Consider the following 14,333-nt stretch of genomic DNA (forward strand, 5'->3'; position numbering starts at 1 on the left):
TTTATCACACCCTGATTTTCACCAGTCACTTTTCTCTCCATCCTCTCTATGTCACATCCTGTTTCCACCTTACTTGGCAAGTATATAAAAAGACAGCATTGTGAGTTTTACTGTACTTTACCTTGAGTTTAGCTTAGCTTGTCTTAGATTGTGCTGCGTCCTGCATGAATAAAGAGATACTGCCTACAGCTCAACCATGAATCCCTGGTCGTCTGTTACCCGCCCGTGCCCGTGAAGCCAGCCCGGCGAAAACAACATAACCCATTGAAAACAACACTACCGGACTAGGGAAAGACAGAAACAGCCTGGGGGTATAGATCGACCTGCCAATGCCTATGTCCAGTGGAGAAGCAACTACAGAAGCCAGAACTCCTATCTTTTACATTCCAAAACAATCTTGATCCATACTCCCAGCGGGGGAGAAGTGGATAAGAGGGCTCTGAACTCCAGCTCTACCAGCATCTGGAGAGAGAGGAGGAAAGGGGGAGGGGCATTTGGATGAAGTAATAAGGCTGTTTGTGGCTTGGAGGGGAAGAGAAGACTAGGTCTGGAAGAAAAAGGGGGCAATTAAGTACAAATGTAGACAGATGGTTGTAGAGTTGATGGTTAACCCATGTCTACAACCTTGGGAGAACCACAGTGGTTTGCAGTGGAGGGATTGGGCATTCAGAACTCTGGTGGTGGGAACCATATGAATTTATACTCCTGTTGACATGTAATTTTATAAGTCAATATTTAATCACTAATAAAAAAAAGGGTGAGGCAGTTATTTCATAAGTAAATAAATAAGTAAAATCTTATAAAGTAAAATAAAATAAAATAAACACAAGGGTGGGCAAGTTAGTGGCTGGGAGGTAGAACATATGCCTTGCATGAGTGAAGCCCTTGGTTTGACCCCTGGCACTGCATGTAAAAGACAAAGACAGAAATAAAATATTTTTAAAAAAATTTAAAAAAGGGGAGTCGGGCTGTAGCGCAGCAGGTTAAGCACAGGTGGCGCAAAGCACAAGGACCGGCATAAGGATCCCGGTTTGAACCCCGGCTCCCCACCTGCAGGAGAGTCGCTTCACAGGCTGTGAAGCAGGTCTGCAGGTGTCTGTCTTTCTCTCCTCCTCTCTGTCTTCCCCTCCTCTCTCCATTTCTCTCTGTCCTATCCAACAACGACAACAACAATAATAACTACAACAATAAAACAACAAGGGCAACAAAAGGGAATAAATAAAATAAAATATTTTTTAAAAAATTAAAACAAAAACAAAAACAAAGACAGGGGATGGGGCAGTAGCTCAGCAGATTATGTGCACATGGAGCAAAGTGCAAGAACCAGGGCAAGGTTCCTGGTTCAAGCCCCTGGCTCCCCACCTGCAGGGGGGTTGCTTCACAAGTGGTGAAGCAGGTCTGCAGGTGTCTTTCTCTCTCCCTCTCTGTCTTCCCCTCCTCTCTCCATTTCTCTCTCTCCTATCCAACAACAACAACAATAATAATAACCACAACAACCCTAAACAATAAGGGCAACAAAAGGGGTAAAATATCCTCCAAGAGCAGTGTATTTGTGGTGCAGGCAGTGAGCCCCAGCAATAACCCTGGAGGAAATAAATAAATAAATAAATAAATAAAACAAAAAAGCAAAGACAATCTTTTTTCCAACTATGATACAATCTCCCCAGACAATAACTTTGGTCTACCTGCATGGTAGCTGTCAGGCTCTAACAAAAACCAGTAGAGTTAAGGGCCCCGTGGAATATACCTAAAATAGACCTACTAGATTTTCCTAAACGGAGACCCCAAATCTTCATCAGCAATAATCTTGCCTTTAGGTTCATGATTAGAACAATTTGTTCTGCTTTATATGTTAACTCTTTTTCAGCCACCAGGTTCTATATGCTACTATGATGCCAACCAGACTTCCCAGGGCAGACATCACACCAATGTGTCCTAGAGCCACACTTTCCCAGAGCCCTGCCCCAGTAGGGAAAGAGAGAGACAGGCTGGGAGTATGGATCAAACTGTCAATGCCCATGTTCAGCAGAGAAGCAATTACAGAAGCCAGACCTTCCACCTTCTGCACCCCATAATGATCCTGGATCCATGCTCCCAGAGGGATAAAGAATAGGAAAGCTTTCAAGGGAGGGGATGGGATATGGAGTTCTAGTGGTGGGAATTGTGTGGAGTTGTACCCCTCTTATCCTATAGTCTTGTCAATATTTCCATTTTATAAATAATTTTTTAAAGCAAAGACAAAACAACAACAAACAAAACAAGACAAAAAATGTAACATATAAAACATTATAACTGGTAAAGTCATGTTTACTCAACTCTGTCATAAGAAAACCATAGCAGGGGGCAGAGGTAGATGGCATAATGGTTATGCAAACAGGCTATCATGCCTGAAGCTCCGAAGTTCCAGGTTCAATCCCTGCACCACTATAAACTAGAGCTGATTTAGTGCTCTTGTAAAAAAAAAAAAAAATTAAATAAAGTGACTATCAATCCTTTACACCTTAGTGGGAGTCATCTCAGACGCCTTTTCCTTTTAGTTGAGGTTGGCATGAGAGAGGATGAAGGAAGAAGCACAAAAACATGGAGGAGAGCACTCTCACAGCTAGTGCTGTCCCTCCCTAGCACCTTGGTTTCTGAATTAAGTCTAAATAGAGAGCCTCACATGGGTTCCTTCTGATCTCCTGCTGCCAATAGCAATTCCCATGCTAGAGCCCTCCAGGGCCAATCCCAAGGGCCTACAGCTAATTCCACCTCCATTTCTCCTTCTCCTTCTCCTTCTCCTTCTCCTTCTCCTTCTCCTTCTCCTTCTCCTTCTCCTCCTCCTCCTCCTCCTCCTCCTCCTCCTCCTCCTCCATTTCCTCCTCCTCCTCCTCCTTCTCCTTTTCCTCCTTCTCCTTTTCCTCCTTCTCCTTCTTCCCCCTCCTCCTCTTCCTCTGTTTCCTCCTCCTCCTCATCCTTGAACCTATGCACTGCTCAGCTCTGGTTTATGGTGGTGCCAGGGATTGAACCTGGGACCTTAGAGTCTCAGGCATGAGGGTCTTTGGCAGAACCACTATGCTGTCTCCCCTGCTCTCCTGCTCCTAATAGAAAGCAGCTCAGCTTTGGGTTTTAGGACAAGCTGCACTGGTTGATGCCTTGTGACATAAGCTTGGGCACTTCCACTCACCTTCAGTGGCTTCACCTGCTAATGACTGATCTAGACTAGATTTGTGATTGTCTTTTTTTTCTTCTCTGGCAATTATTTATTTCTTTAATGAACTTAGTTTTAGTCAAAGTAATAGATACACAGTGTGCAAAAAAAAATGTAGTAAGAAGCTTGTGTTAAAAGCCTTTCTTCTGTCAACAACTGTACTTTAAAGCAAAATGATTTAAGAAAAAAAAACTTTTTGGGGGGTAGGGATAGATAGCATAGTAGTTATGTGGAAAGACTCTCTCTCGCTGGTATATTGCACCAAAGTTAAAAAAAAAAAACTCTGGGATGGGGGGAGGGGAGAGTACAGGTCCAAAAGGGATGACAGAGGACCTAGTGGGGATTGTATTGTTATGTGGAAAACTGAGAAATGTTCTGCATGTACAAACTATTGTATTTACTGCCAAATCTAAAACATTAATCCCCCAATAAAGAAATTATGAGAGAGAGTCTCTCATGCCTGAAGCTTTGAAGTCCCAGATTTAATTCTCCACCCCACCATGAGCCAGAGCTGAGCTGAGTAGTGCTCTAAAAAGGGGAGAGGGAGAGAGAGAAAGAAGAACACCTTTCTAGAACAACAAAACAGACCCCTTTGTGGACCCCCATAAGACCTTGCCCTCAACTTGGATCAACAATGGTACAGAATGTTCCATCCTCTAAAGGGAGGCTGGACAACATACTCTATGCTACACCTGAGGAAGATGGGTCCTGATAATTGGGGCAGCTTGGAGTGTTCCTACTGATGACCACAGAATGTGACGTTGGATCTACAGGGATGCAGAGGTCACATAGCCTCCTAAGCTGAATATGGGCCCCAGATCACATCAAATTGATGGGGTTTACAGTCAACAATATTTATACACCTTTCCTATATTTGGGAGCTACTCTCTTCCCAGATACAGCTTTCTGGTCCTTTTTTTTCCCAGCCATAACATCATCTCCCCAGACAATAACTAGGATCCACCTGCATATCAGATTTCAGGCTCAGGGTAAAAAAAAAAAAAAAAAAAAAAAAAAAAAAAAAAAAAAACTAGTATAGCCACAGGCCCTTTGGAATATAACTAAAATATGCCTACTAGCTATACTAGCTATCTACAGAACGGAGACCTGCCCCTAACTCTTCATCTGCACTATTGCAGCCTTTATGTTCATGATTAGTCAACAACTTGTTTGGCTTTGTATGTTAACTCTCTTTTCAGCCACCAGGTTCCAGATGCTAGCATGATGCCAACCAGACTTCCCTGGACAGACAACTCCACCAATGTGTCCTGGAGCTCTGATTCCCCAGAACCCTGCCCCACTAGGGAAACAGAGAGATAGGCTAGGAGTATGGATCTACCTGTCAACATCCATGTTCAGCAGGGAAGCAATTATAGAAGCCAGACCTTCCACCTTCTGCAACCCACAATGACCTTGGGTCCATGCTCCCAGGAGGGTAAAGAATAGGAAAGTTAACAAGGGAGAGGATGGGATACGGAGATCTGATGGTGGGAATTATGTGGAATTGTACCCCCCTTATCCTATGGTTTCGTCAGTGTTTCCTTTTTATAAATAAATAATTAAAGAAGAAAAACATTCTGAATAAGAAAAATAAGTAAATAAAAGTGATATTTGCTAAAAGAAGAAGAAGAAGACCTTTCCTCTGCACTTTGCTTCTAATCCTAAAATTCTAATTCCCAGAGGTCAGCACTTGAAACCCAATGTCTTGTTCCCTCTGGCATTTATAACTGTATTTCTTAATAATACATTTATATTGATATTTCTTGATTTATTTTTTAAATATCTTATTTATTTATCTGTAATGAAAGAAAGGTACAGAGAGAGATCAGAACACTGCTCAGCTCTGGCTTATGATGATGCTTGGGACTGAACCTGGGACCTCAGAGCCTCAGGCATGATAGTCCTTTGCATAACCATTATGCTGTCTCCCCAGTCCTCTTGATTTTTTTTAATATTTATTTTATTTATTTTTTCCCTTTTGTTGCCCTTGTTGTTTTATTGTTGTAGTTATTATTGTTTTTGTTGTTGTTGGATAGGAAAGAGAGAAATGGAGAGAGGGAGGGGAAGACAGAGAGGAGAGAAAGATAGACACCTGCAGACCTGCTTCACCGCCTGTGAAGCGACTCCCCTGCAGGTGGGGATGGGGGGGGAGGGGTTGAACTGGGATGCTGGTCCCATGAGCTCTTTACCTGCTGCACTTACCGCCCAACTCCCCACTTTCATTTTTAATGAAATTGTGAGAGGGAGGGAGGGAAGGAGAGAAAAAGAGAGAGGGAGAGAACCACTCAGTTCTGGCATATGTGGCTCTGGGTAGGGATTGACGCTAGGGCTCAGACATGCAGGTTCTGTGCTCTACTTCCGAGATATCCCCTTGGCTCCTCACTGATTTGGTTGAAACTCATCAGTAACTTCCTAAGAAAGAGTGGACAAGAGGCAAAATGTCTGTTCTCCCATATTTGAACTTGTCATCATGCTACACCCTCTCCTGATTAATAGTTTGGTTGGATAGAATGATTTTTTTTTTTTTTGCCTCCAGGGTTATCACTAGGGCTCGGTGCCAGCACCATGAATCCACTGCTCCTAGAGGCTATTTTTCCCATTTTGTTGCCCTTGTTGTGGTTGTTATTGCTGTTATAGCTGTTGTTGTTGAATAGGACAGAGAGAAATTGAGCGAGGAGGGGAAGACAGAGAGGAAAGATAGACACCTGCAGACCTGCTTCACTGCTTGTGATGCGACCCCCCTGCAGAGGATTCACCCTGCAGGTGGGGGACTGGGGGCTCGAACTGGGATCCTTGCACTATGCATGCGCCGTGTGCGCTTAACCCGCTGCACTACTACCCAGCCCCAGAATGATTTCCTTTGTTATTTCTCCTCACATGTGGAAGTGGGACCCCCTCCAGGCCCTTTTCTTCTGGGAAATTCCAATCCTTTCTTCCAAGGACTGAGTTACCTTGTAGAAAGATGGAGGAGAGGGGCCAGGTGGTGGTGCACTTGGTTAAATGCACATATTATAATGTACAAGGACCTGGGTTCGAGCTTCTGGTCCCTACCTACAGGGGGAAAGCTTTGTGAGTGTTGCAGGTGTCTCTCTGTCTTTCTGACCCTCTCTATCTCCCCCTTCCCTCTTTTCTGGCTGTCTCTATTTAATAAATAAAGGTAATATTTTTTTTAAAAAAAGAAAATTTAAAAAATAAATAGAAAGAAAGAAAGAAAGAAAGAAAGAAAGAAAGAAAGAAAGAAAGAAAGAAAGGAAGAAAGAAAGAAAGAAAGAAAGAACTTTTAAAAGCACTCGCTGGGCCTCTTACTAGTGACCCATTGAGCTGTCAAGAAAGGGAAGAGTAAAGACACCACTTTTGGGTGAAGTGACAGCATGTCGCATTGTTTGCTTCAATCCGTGGTGTGACAAGTTACACCACATTTGGCAACTATTTGGGCTTGTGAATGGGTGGGGAGACATGGATGTCAAGGGACGACTTAACAGGCTTCCTGCTGCTGGTGTGGGTGACATGGTGATGGCCACAGTCAAAAAAAGCAAACCAGAGTTCAGAAAGAAGGTACATCCAGCCGTGGTAATTTGACAATGAAAGTCATACCGGAGAAAAGATGGTGTATTTCTATATTTTGAAGACAATGAGGGAGTCATTGTACACAATAAAGGGGAAATGAAAGGTTCGCCATCACAGGACCAGTTGCAAAGGAGTGTGCAGACTTACGGCCCAGGATTGCAACCAATGCTGGCAGTGTTGCATGATTCTTCGGTGTATTTGTAAAAAATAAAAACTTGGGAGTCGGGCTGTAGCGCAGCGGGTTAAGCGCAGGTGGCGCAAAGCACAAGGACCGGCATAAGGATCCCGGTAAGGATCCCGGTTCGGATCCCGGTTCGAACCCCGGCTCCCCACCTGCAGGGGAGTTGCTTCACAGGCGGTGAAGCAGGTCTGCAGGTGTCTATCTTTCTCTCCTCTCTGTCTTCCCCTCCTCTCTCCATTTCTCTCTGTCCTATCCAACAACGACAACAACAATAATAACTACAACAATAAAACAACAAGGGCAACAAAAGGGAATAAATAAATATTTTTAAAAATTTAAAATAAATAAATAAATAAATAAATAAAAACTTATTTGTTCCCATTAAAAAATACATTTACTTGAGAAAGAAAGAAAGAGGAAACTGGCATCTGCCCCGTCAGTGGCCCTCCCCCAGCACACACTGAGCATACCTCCTAGTGTCCTAGCACCAGCTCTGCTGTGGGTACAGCACGTGAGAATGACACCCAGTTCCTGTCCTGGGGGAGGAGATTCAGAATATAAATGTTCCAGGAGAGCCTTAGTTTCCTGCTACATCTGTATGCACCCGGTGTCTGGTACACCCCAAGGACAACTTGGGGGACAGAGTGTGGCTCCAGGGTTGAGGGAGGAGGGATGGGATGGGCCTGGCCTTGACAGGAAGGAGGACAGTCAGGATGCATGTATTTGGAGAAATAAGAGAATCTGCAGTCTTGTTTGCCTCCCCCCACATTTTTCTTTGGCCAGTCACTCCTTTTATTTGGGTGAGTAGTATTTCCCTTCTAGTATGAATTGAATGCACCCCACACCCTCACATTCTTCTGCTGAGTCCCATGCAGCTATATCTGGAGATGGAGCCTCCTCCGAAGAAGCAAATATGGTTAAATGAAGTCCTACGGGCAGGGCCCTGAGCTGATAGGACTGGAGTCCTTATAGCAGGGCTCTGGGCCTTCATGGGGGAGGGTTGTAGCAGGTGATGGAGGGGAAATGTTCTCGGGCATTGATGGGTCAAGATAACCTCAGAGAGGATAGGGTGACATACGGGCTTCCATCTGCCCCAGCTCTGGCGATGGACTCAGCTTGGGAAAATACCAAAGGAGCTTCACCAAAAAGGAAAACAATTTTTCCCCCTCTTCTGCCAAAATCCTCACCAACAGCAGCAGAATCAACTGTGAGAGGAGAAGGAGCCAGAAAAAGACCCTGGAAGAAAATGATCTGTCAGTGGAAAGCATAGTGGGGGCTGGTTTGGGCTCACCACAGCAGCAGAGGCTGGGATTCCTGTGAGAACAATAGCTGGTCTCTTCAAGAGCCACTAAGGAAGAGGGGTATGACTCTACACTGTCCCCACCACTAGAGTTCTGTGTCCTCATTCCTTCCATTGGAAACTGCAGTAGTTTTCCCAAGGTCACATATATGACTTGACTATTATTTCTATAACTACCTTTATTTAAAAAAATTTTATTTAGGGCTAGGATAGATAGCATAATGGTTATGCAAAAAGACACTTATGCCTGAGACCCTGAAGTCCCAGATTTAATCCCCTGTGCCACCATAAACCAGAGCTGAACAGTGCTCTGGTAAAAAATAAAAATAAAAGATTTTATTTATTCATTTGTGAGAAAGATAGAAGGAAAAAGAGAGAGAAAGAACCAGACATCACTCTGGTACACGTTACTGAGGATTGAACTCAGGACCTCATGCTTGATAGTCCAATGTTTTATCCACTGTGCCACCTCCTGGACCACTCTATAACTATCAAATATGTATATATATTTGCCAATTTCTTCTACGGTCCTGCATTCTCTTCTTTTTTTTTTTTTTGTTCTTCCTCCACCTGCATTATCACTAGGGCTCAGTGCCCACACTACAAATCCACTGCTTCTGGTGGCCATTTTTTCCTTTTTTCCCCCTATTTTTTATTCTATAGGACAGAGAAATTGAGAAGCAAGGGGGTAACAAAGAGGGAGAGTGAATGATAGACACCAGCAAATGTTTTTCACCATTTGTGAAGTATCCCTGAAGCAGGTAGAGAGCAGGGGCTTGAACTTGGGTCCTTTAATGAGGTCCTTGCACATAATATCATGTGAGCTTAACCCAGTATGCCATTACCCAGCCCAAATACAATGTCATTTTTTAATTACAAAGTAGTATTCTTAGAAGGCTTGCCTGAAAAAAAAAAAAAAGGCTCGCCTGGCTGGGCCTCGACGCACCAACAAAGGACGAACCCAGTTGGGCACCACAGCCTCCGGGCCCGGCCCAACAAAGTAGTATTCTAGTGGTCTGGGAGATGGTGCAGTGGATAAGGCACTGGTCCCTCAAGCATGAGGTCCCAAGTTCAATCCCCAGCAGCACACACACCAGAATGATATCTGGTTCCTTCTCTTTCTTTCCTCCTATCTTTCTCATTAATAAATAAGTAAAATTGTGGTCCGGGAGGTGGCACAGTGGATAAAACATTGGTCTCTCAAGCATGAGGTGCTGAGTTCAATCCCCGGCAGCACATGTACCAGAGTGATGTCTGGTTCTTTCTCTCTCTCCTATCCCTCTCATTAATAAATAAATTAAATATTTTAAAAAATAAGTAAAATCTTTTCTCTAAAAAAAGTAGTATTCTATTAAGTATATATTCCATAACATCTTTATTCAGTCATTGGACATTTAGGTTGCACACCTATGTTCATGGCTGTGTTATGTCTCTATTTATGTCTCTTTGCCTCTCTACCTCTATCTAAAAGAAAAGGGAAAAAGAAAAAGAAAATATAGTTTGTTTCAGAGAGGGAGAAAGAAGAGGGCGGAGTGAGAGAGACCGCAGCAATGGGTAGGTGGTGGTGCATGAGAGTGAGTACACATGCTACCATGCACAAGGACCAGGATTCAACCCCATCCATATGACCCTCCCCACACACACACACCTGCATGAGGGATGCTTCATGAGTGGTGAATCGGGGCTGCAGGTATCTCTATTTCTCTCTCCCTTGTCGGGCATTAAGCCAGCTCCCCCTGCTCCACCCTGCATTCCTGATACTATGGCCTATGTACATAATCATTGTGTTGCCTGAAAGATCCCCACCCATTCCATTCCTTTGATCTATCTTCTTTCTACCTTGAGACCCTCCCCGCCTGCAGGGTAACATTAATCCCACCAGTTAAAACCCTTGCAACAGTTGCTAAGGAAGTTTCTGCCTTCCCAGCCCGCTTTTGCCTTTCTCCACCCCCTTTCCTAGCTGTTTCCGACTTGCCACTTCCAGTTCTATCCTATAAAAGCGGTGTCTCTGATCAATAAAGGCTGCATTACCTCGTGCCATGTGTTTGGCTCCTGAGTCATCTATCTCCCACCTCACTGAGTGAGTAGCAGCCCAGGCTGGCTCTGGTAGAGTTCTCTCCAACCCAGAGAGTACGCACCCAGAAAGAGGCACCCCCATGCTAGCCCAACACTCCCTGTCTTCCCCCCCCCCTCCCTTCTCAATTCTTTTCGGTCCTATCAAATAAAAAACAATAAGTAAAATTTTAAAAGGAAGGAAGGAAAGAAAGGCTGTCACAGCAACAAAGCTTCCTTCAACGAGGTGGGGATCTGACTCAGCCCTGGATCACACACCTAATCAATAACCCACTAATCAAGTGGGTTATTCTGCCAGCCCTAAAGTCTAATTTTCTATAAGGGCAAGTCACCTACCTTGTTTGGTAATGCTAGGTGTCAGAATTTTGACTAAAGTTGCCAGTTTTTTTTTTTTTTTCTTGTACTCAGCTCTGATTTATAGTGATGCTGGGAATTGAACCTGGAACCTCGAAGCCCCTGGCAGGAAAGGTTTTTGCATAACCACTATGCTATCTCCCCTATACCTGGTCCAGGCTTTAATATGCAGTAATACCAGGAAGTATTATTTAAATTGAGATATTATGAAAATGAGAGTGGGGGGCAGGCGGTGGCACACCAGGTTAAGTTCACATAGTACGAAGCTCAAGGAACAGCACAAGGATCCTGGTTCAAACTCCTGACTCCCCACCCACATGGGGGTTGCTTCGCAAGAGGTGAAGCAGGTCTGCAGGTAAATCTCTGTCTCTATCCCTCTTTATCTCCTCCTCCCCTCACAGATTCTCTCTGTCCTAGCCAATAAAAAAAAATGGGAAAATGTGGTGGTAAAGCCAGGCTGCAGGTGTCTCTGTCTCTCTCCCTATCTCTGTCACCCCTCTCAATTTCTCTCGTCTCTATCCAATAATAAATAAATAAAAATACTTAAATAAAAGTGAAAAAATGTGTAAAACATTAATTCCCCAATAAAGAAAAAATAAATTTAAAAAAAAAAAGTGAAAAAATGGCTTCCAGGAGCAGTGGATTCGTATTGCAAGCACTGAGCACCATATGATAATCCCAAATGACAATCCTTTCCACCTGCCATATGATAATCCTAGAGGCAGAGAGAGAGATAGAGAGAAAGAGAGAGAGGGAATGAGAGTGAATGTTTACCTATCTCAGAAACCCCCTTCCTCCTGGATGCATTCTCAAGCATTTGTATGTATTCGTTTATGTCCAAAGTGAAGGAAGGGGTTTATTTATTTATTTTATTTATGATTGGATAGAGGCAGAAATTGAGAGGAAGGGACATAGAGAGGAAGAGAGACAGAGAGACACCTACATCTCTGATTCACCACATGAACTTTCCCCCTGCAGGTGGGAACCACGGGCTTGAACCTGGATCCTTGAGCACTGTAGTGTGTGCGCTTAACCAGGTGTGTCGCTGCCTAGCTCCTGGATTGTTGTTGTTGTTGTTCTTTCTTTTCCTGGGATTTATTTTTTTAAGGAGGCTCACCGCTTGTGGTGAAAGTTAGGACCTTGGCAGTAACACAGAGCTAACCCTGTGGTCCTTCCCCAAGTCCCTGCTTCCCAACATCACTTCTCTTCCCAGCAAAACGCTTTCCTGAATCTCTTGTTCCTGGTTTCTTTTCTTTCTTTCTTTCTTTCTTTTTTTTTTTTTTTTTTTTTACCAGTGCACTGCTCAGCTCTGACTTGTGGTGGTTCAGGGGATTGAACCTGGGACTTTGGAGCCTCAGGCATGAGAGTCTCTGCCTAACCATAATACTATTGAAGCAGCAAACAATACCATAGAACCAAATACTTGGAAAAGGAGAAACTTTATTTATGCCAGTGGGCTTGGTGTCAGCACCAGCCCCCAGCTTTTGTTTTCTAGGGTATTTGTACCTATAGGACAAGTCTCTAAGTTACTTGGTGCAATTCACTGGTGCAATGCAAGCAGGGGGTACAGAAATAGATTACTAGCAGTTAGCTCTTACAGTTGCACATATTGTTACACATGTCTTCACATACCTTCCCGTTTAAGGAAGTGGCATTCCCTTCGTCCAGATTTAGCCTGGCCTTTCTTAGCTATTTCACTATTTCCTTTGCCCATGGTTTCTGTAATTTCCTTTTTCTCCTCTAATGGTGCCACAAGACAGATAATATAAAAATGACCATCTTAACCATTTGTAGCTGGACAGTCCAGGAGTGTAACATATAATCAATCACACGGTTGTGCAACCAGTTTCCTAGAGTGTTTGTTATCTTGCAAAGTGGAAAGTCTGCCCACTAAACAACTTCCTACTCCCCCTCACCTCAGCCCCTGGGAATATCCTTCCATTTTTATGAATTGACTAGAGTAGCTGCCTTCTCTAAGCAGGACGATATAGTATTTGTCTTTCTGTGACTGACATTTCACTTAACATAATTTCTGTAAGGTACATTCGTGTTGTAGCATTATTCAAATTGTCTTTCTGTTGAAGGCTTAGTGATATTCCATTGTATGTGCACGCTGAGCTTTGTTTAGCCACTCAGCTGCAAGTGGGTGCTTGCAAATGGGGGTGTTACCACCTTTTAGCTGTTGTGCTATTGTTGAAGGGGAGAAGTTCTTGTCTTTGTAAAGTAGCAAACATTGTGGAGAAAATATTCCCAACAGCACTGTTTACAAAAGCAAATATCTATTGCCTGTCAACTAGAGAGCAGATGACTAAACCGAAGTTCAGTGTTAATGTTTTTCATTCTCTGTGAGTTCCTATAATCAGATGAAGCAATTGGTTTATATGTGGCTAGCTCGAGGAGAAGGAGGATTCCTGCAGCAATCAAGATTTGGTACAGCTGTAAGTTCCAAGGCAATTGCTTCAGCCCCAAAAAAGAGTAGTGGATGAAGGGTCTTTCAAATGCTTTTGTCATTGAGTTGAACCCAAGGGGTGCCCATTCTTAGAACACTATACATTTTACTGGGGCCATGATTTATTATCTGCCATGTGCCTGATAACGTACTAAGCTCTTCACATGTGTTATTTAATTCTTACTATCGTCTTTTTAAAAATTGTTTACAATTTTAGTGTTTGTGTGAGTGAGAGACCGACAAGAACACCACTTGGTATTTTATATGGTGTCAGGGATGGAGCCCAGGTTCCACGACCGTCACCACCATAAGCCAGAGCTTAGCAGTGCTCTGGTCAAAACAAAACAAAAGTCTGTAGCTCTAAGAATGACCATTTTTGTCATATCCCCATACTGGACCCTATTTCCCTTTCCAAACTCTTGATGGCCCCTGACTTGGCTGATTGATTATCTTCTTGACCTCACCACAGTCATTTCTCATTCTTCCCCAAGTTGGATTGTTCACTCAGCTGACCGAAGCGTGTTGTGCTTCCTGGCACAAACTGGGAAATGTTATGCATGTACAAACTATTGTATTTACTGTTGAATGTAAAACATTAATTCCCCAATAAAGAAATAAATTTTAAAAAAAGAAAGAAAAAATAGGGGCGCAACTGCTCGACTCCCTATTATATTAATTTATTTTCCCTTTTGTTGCCCTTGTTTTTTTATTGTTGTTGTCATTATTGTTGGATAGGACAAAGAGAAATGGAGAGAGGAGGGGAGGTAGGGGGGGAGAGAAAGATAGACACCTGCAGACCTGCTTCACCACTTGTGAAGCGACCCCCATGCAGGTGGGGAGCCGGGCGCTAGAACCAGGATCCTTATGCCGGTCCAGTAAAAAATATTTTTAAAAATCACTTTAAAAAAATACCCACAGGGCGGAGGGCAGATAGCATAATGGTTATGCAAAGAGACTCTCATGCCTAAAGCTCCAAAGTCCCAGGTTCAATCCCCTGCACCACCATAAGCCAGAGCTGAGCAGTGCTCTCGAAAAAAAAAAGAAAGAAAGAAAGAAAGAAAGAAAGAAAGAAAGAAAGAAAGAAAGAAAGAAAAGAAAAGAAAAAAGTACCTACAATCCCTGCCTTAGGCTGAGCAAGCTAGCAGGAGGCTCCACCTCACAAAAATGACCCATTAAGTAGAATCATCCAAGACAGCCCATACCAGCTCAGGTTTTGTAT

At 43.4% G+C, this 14,333-nt stretch overlaps 1 long non-coding RNA gene and 1 other non-coding gene across 2 annotated transcripts in view; one reads left to right on the forward strand and one right to left on the reverse strand.

Annotated features, from left to right (window-relative positions):
- Positions 1-5,132: 5,132 nt before the first annotated feature.
- LOC132533414 (uncharacterized) overlaps positions 5,133-14,333 on the reverse strand; it is a 106,270-nt gene continuing 97,069 nt past the window's right edge. The window contains exon 2 of the long non-coding RNA XR_009545281.1: positions 5,133-5,282. This is a non-coding gene — a long non-coding RNA (uncharacterized LOC132533414). The remainder of the gene's footprint in view (positions 5,283-14,333) is intronic.
- LOC132533642 (small nucleolar RNA SNORA21) lies at positions 6,467-6,599 on the forward strand. Its single transcript, XR_009545498.1, has one exon. It is a non-coding gene; the product is annotated as a small nucleolar RNA SNORA21 (small nucleolar RNA).

The sequence above is a fragment of the Erinaceus europaeus genome, chromosome 16 (assembly GCF_950295315.1).
Source record: "Erinaceus europaeus chromosome 16, mEriEur2.1, whole genome shotgun sequence".
Lineage (NCBI taxonomy): Eukaryota > Metazoa > Chordata > Mammalia > Eulipotyphla > Erinaceidae > Erinaceus > Erinaceus europaeus.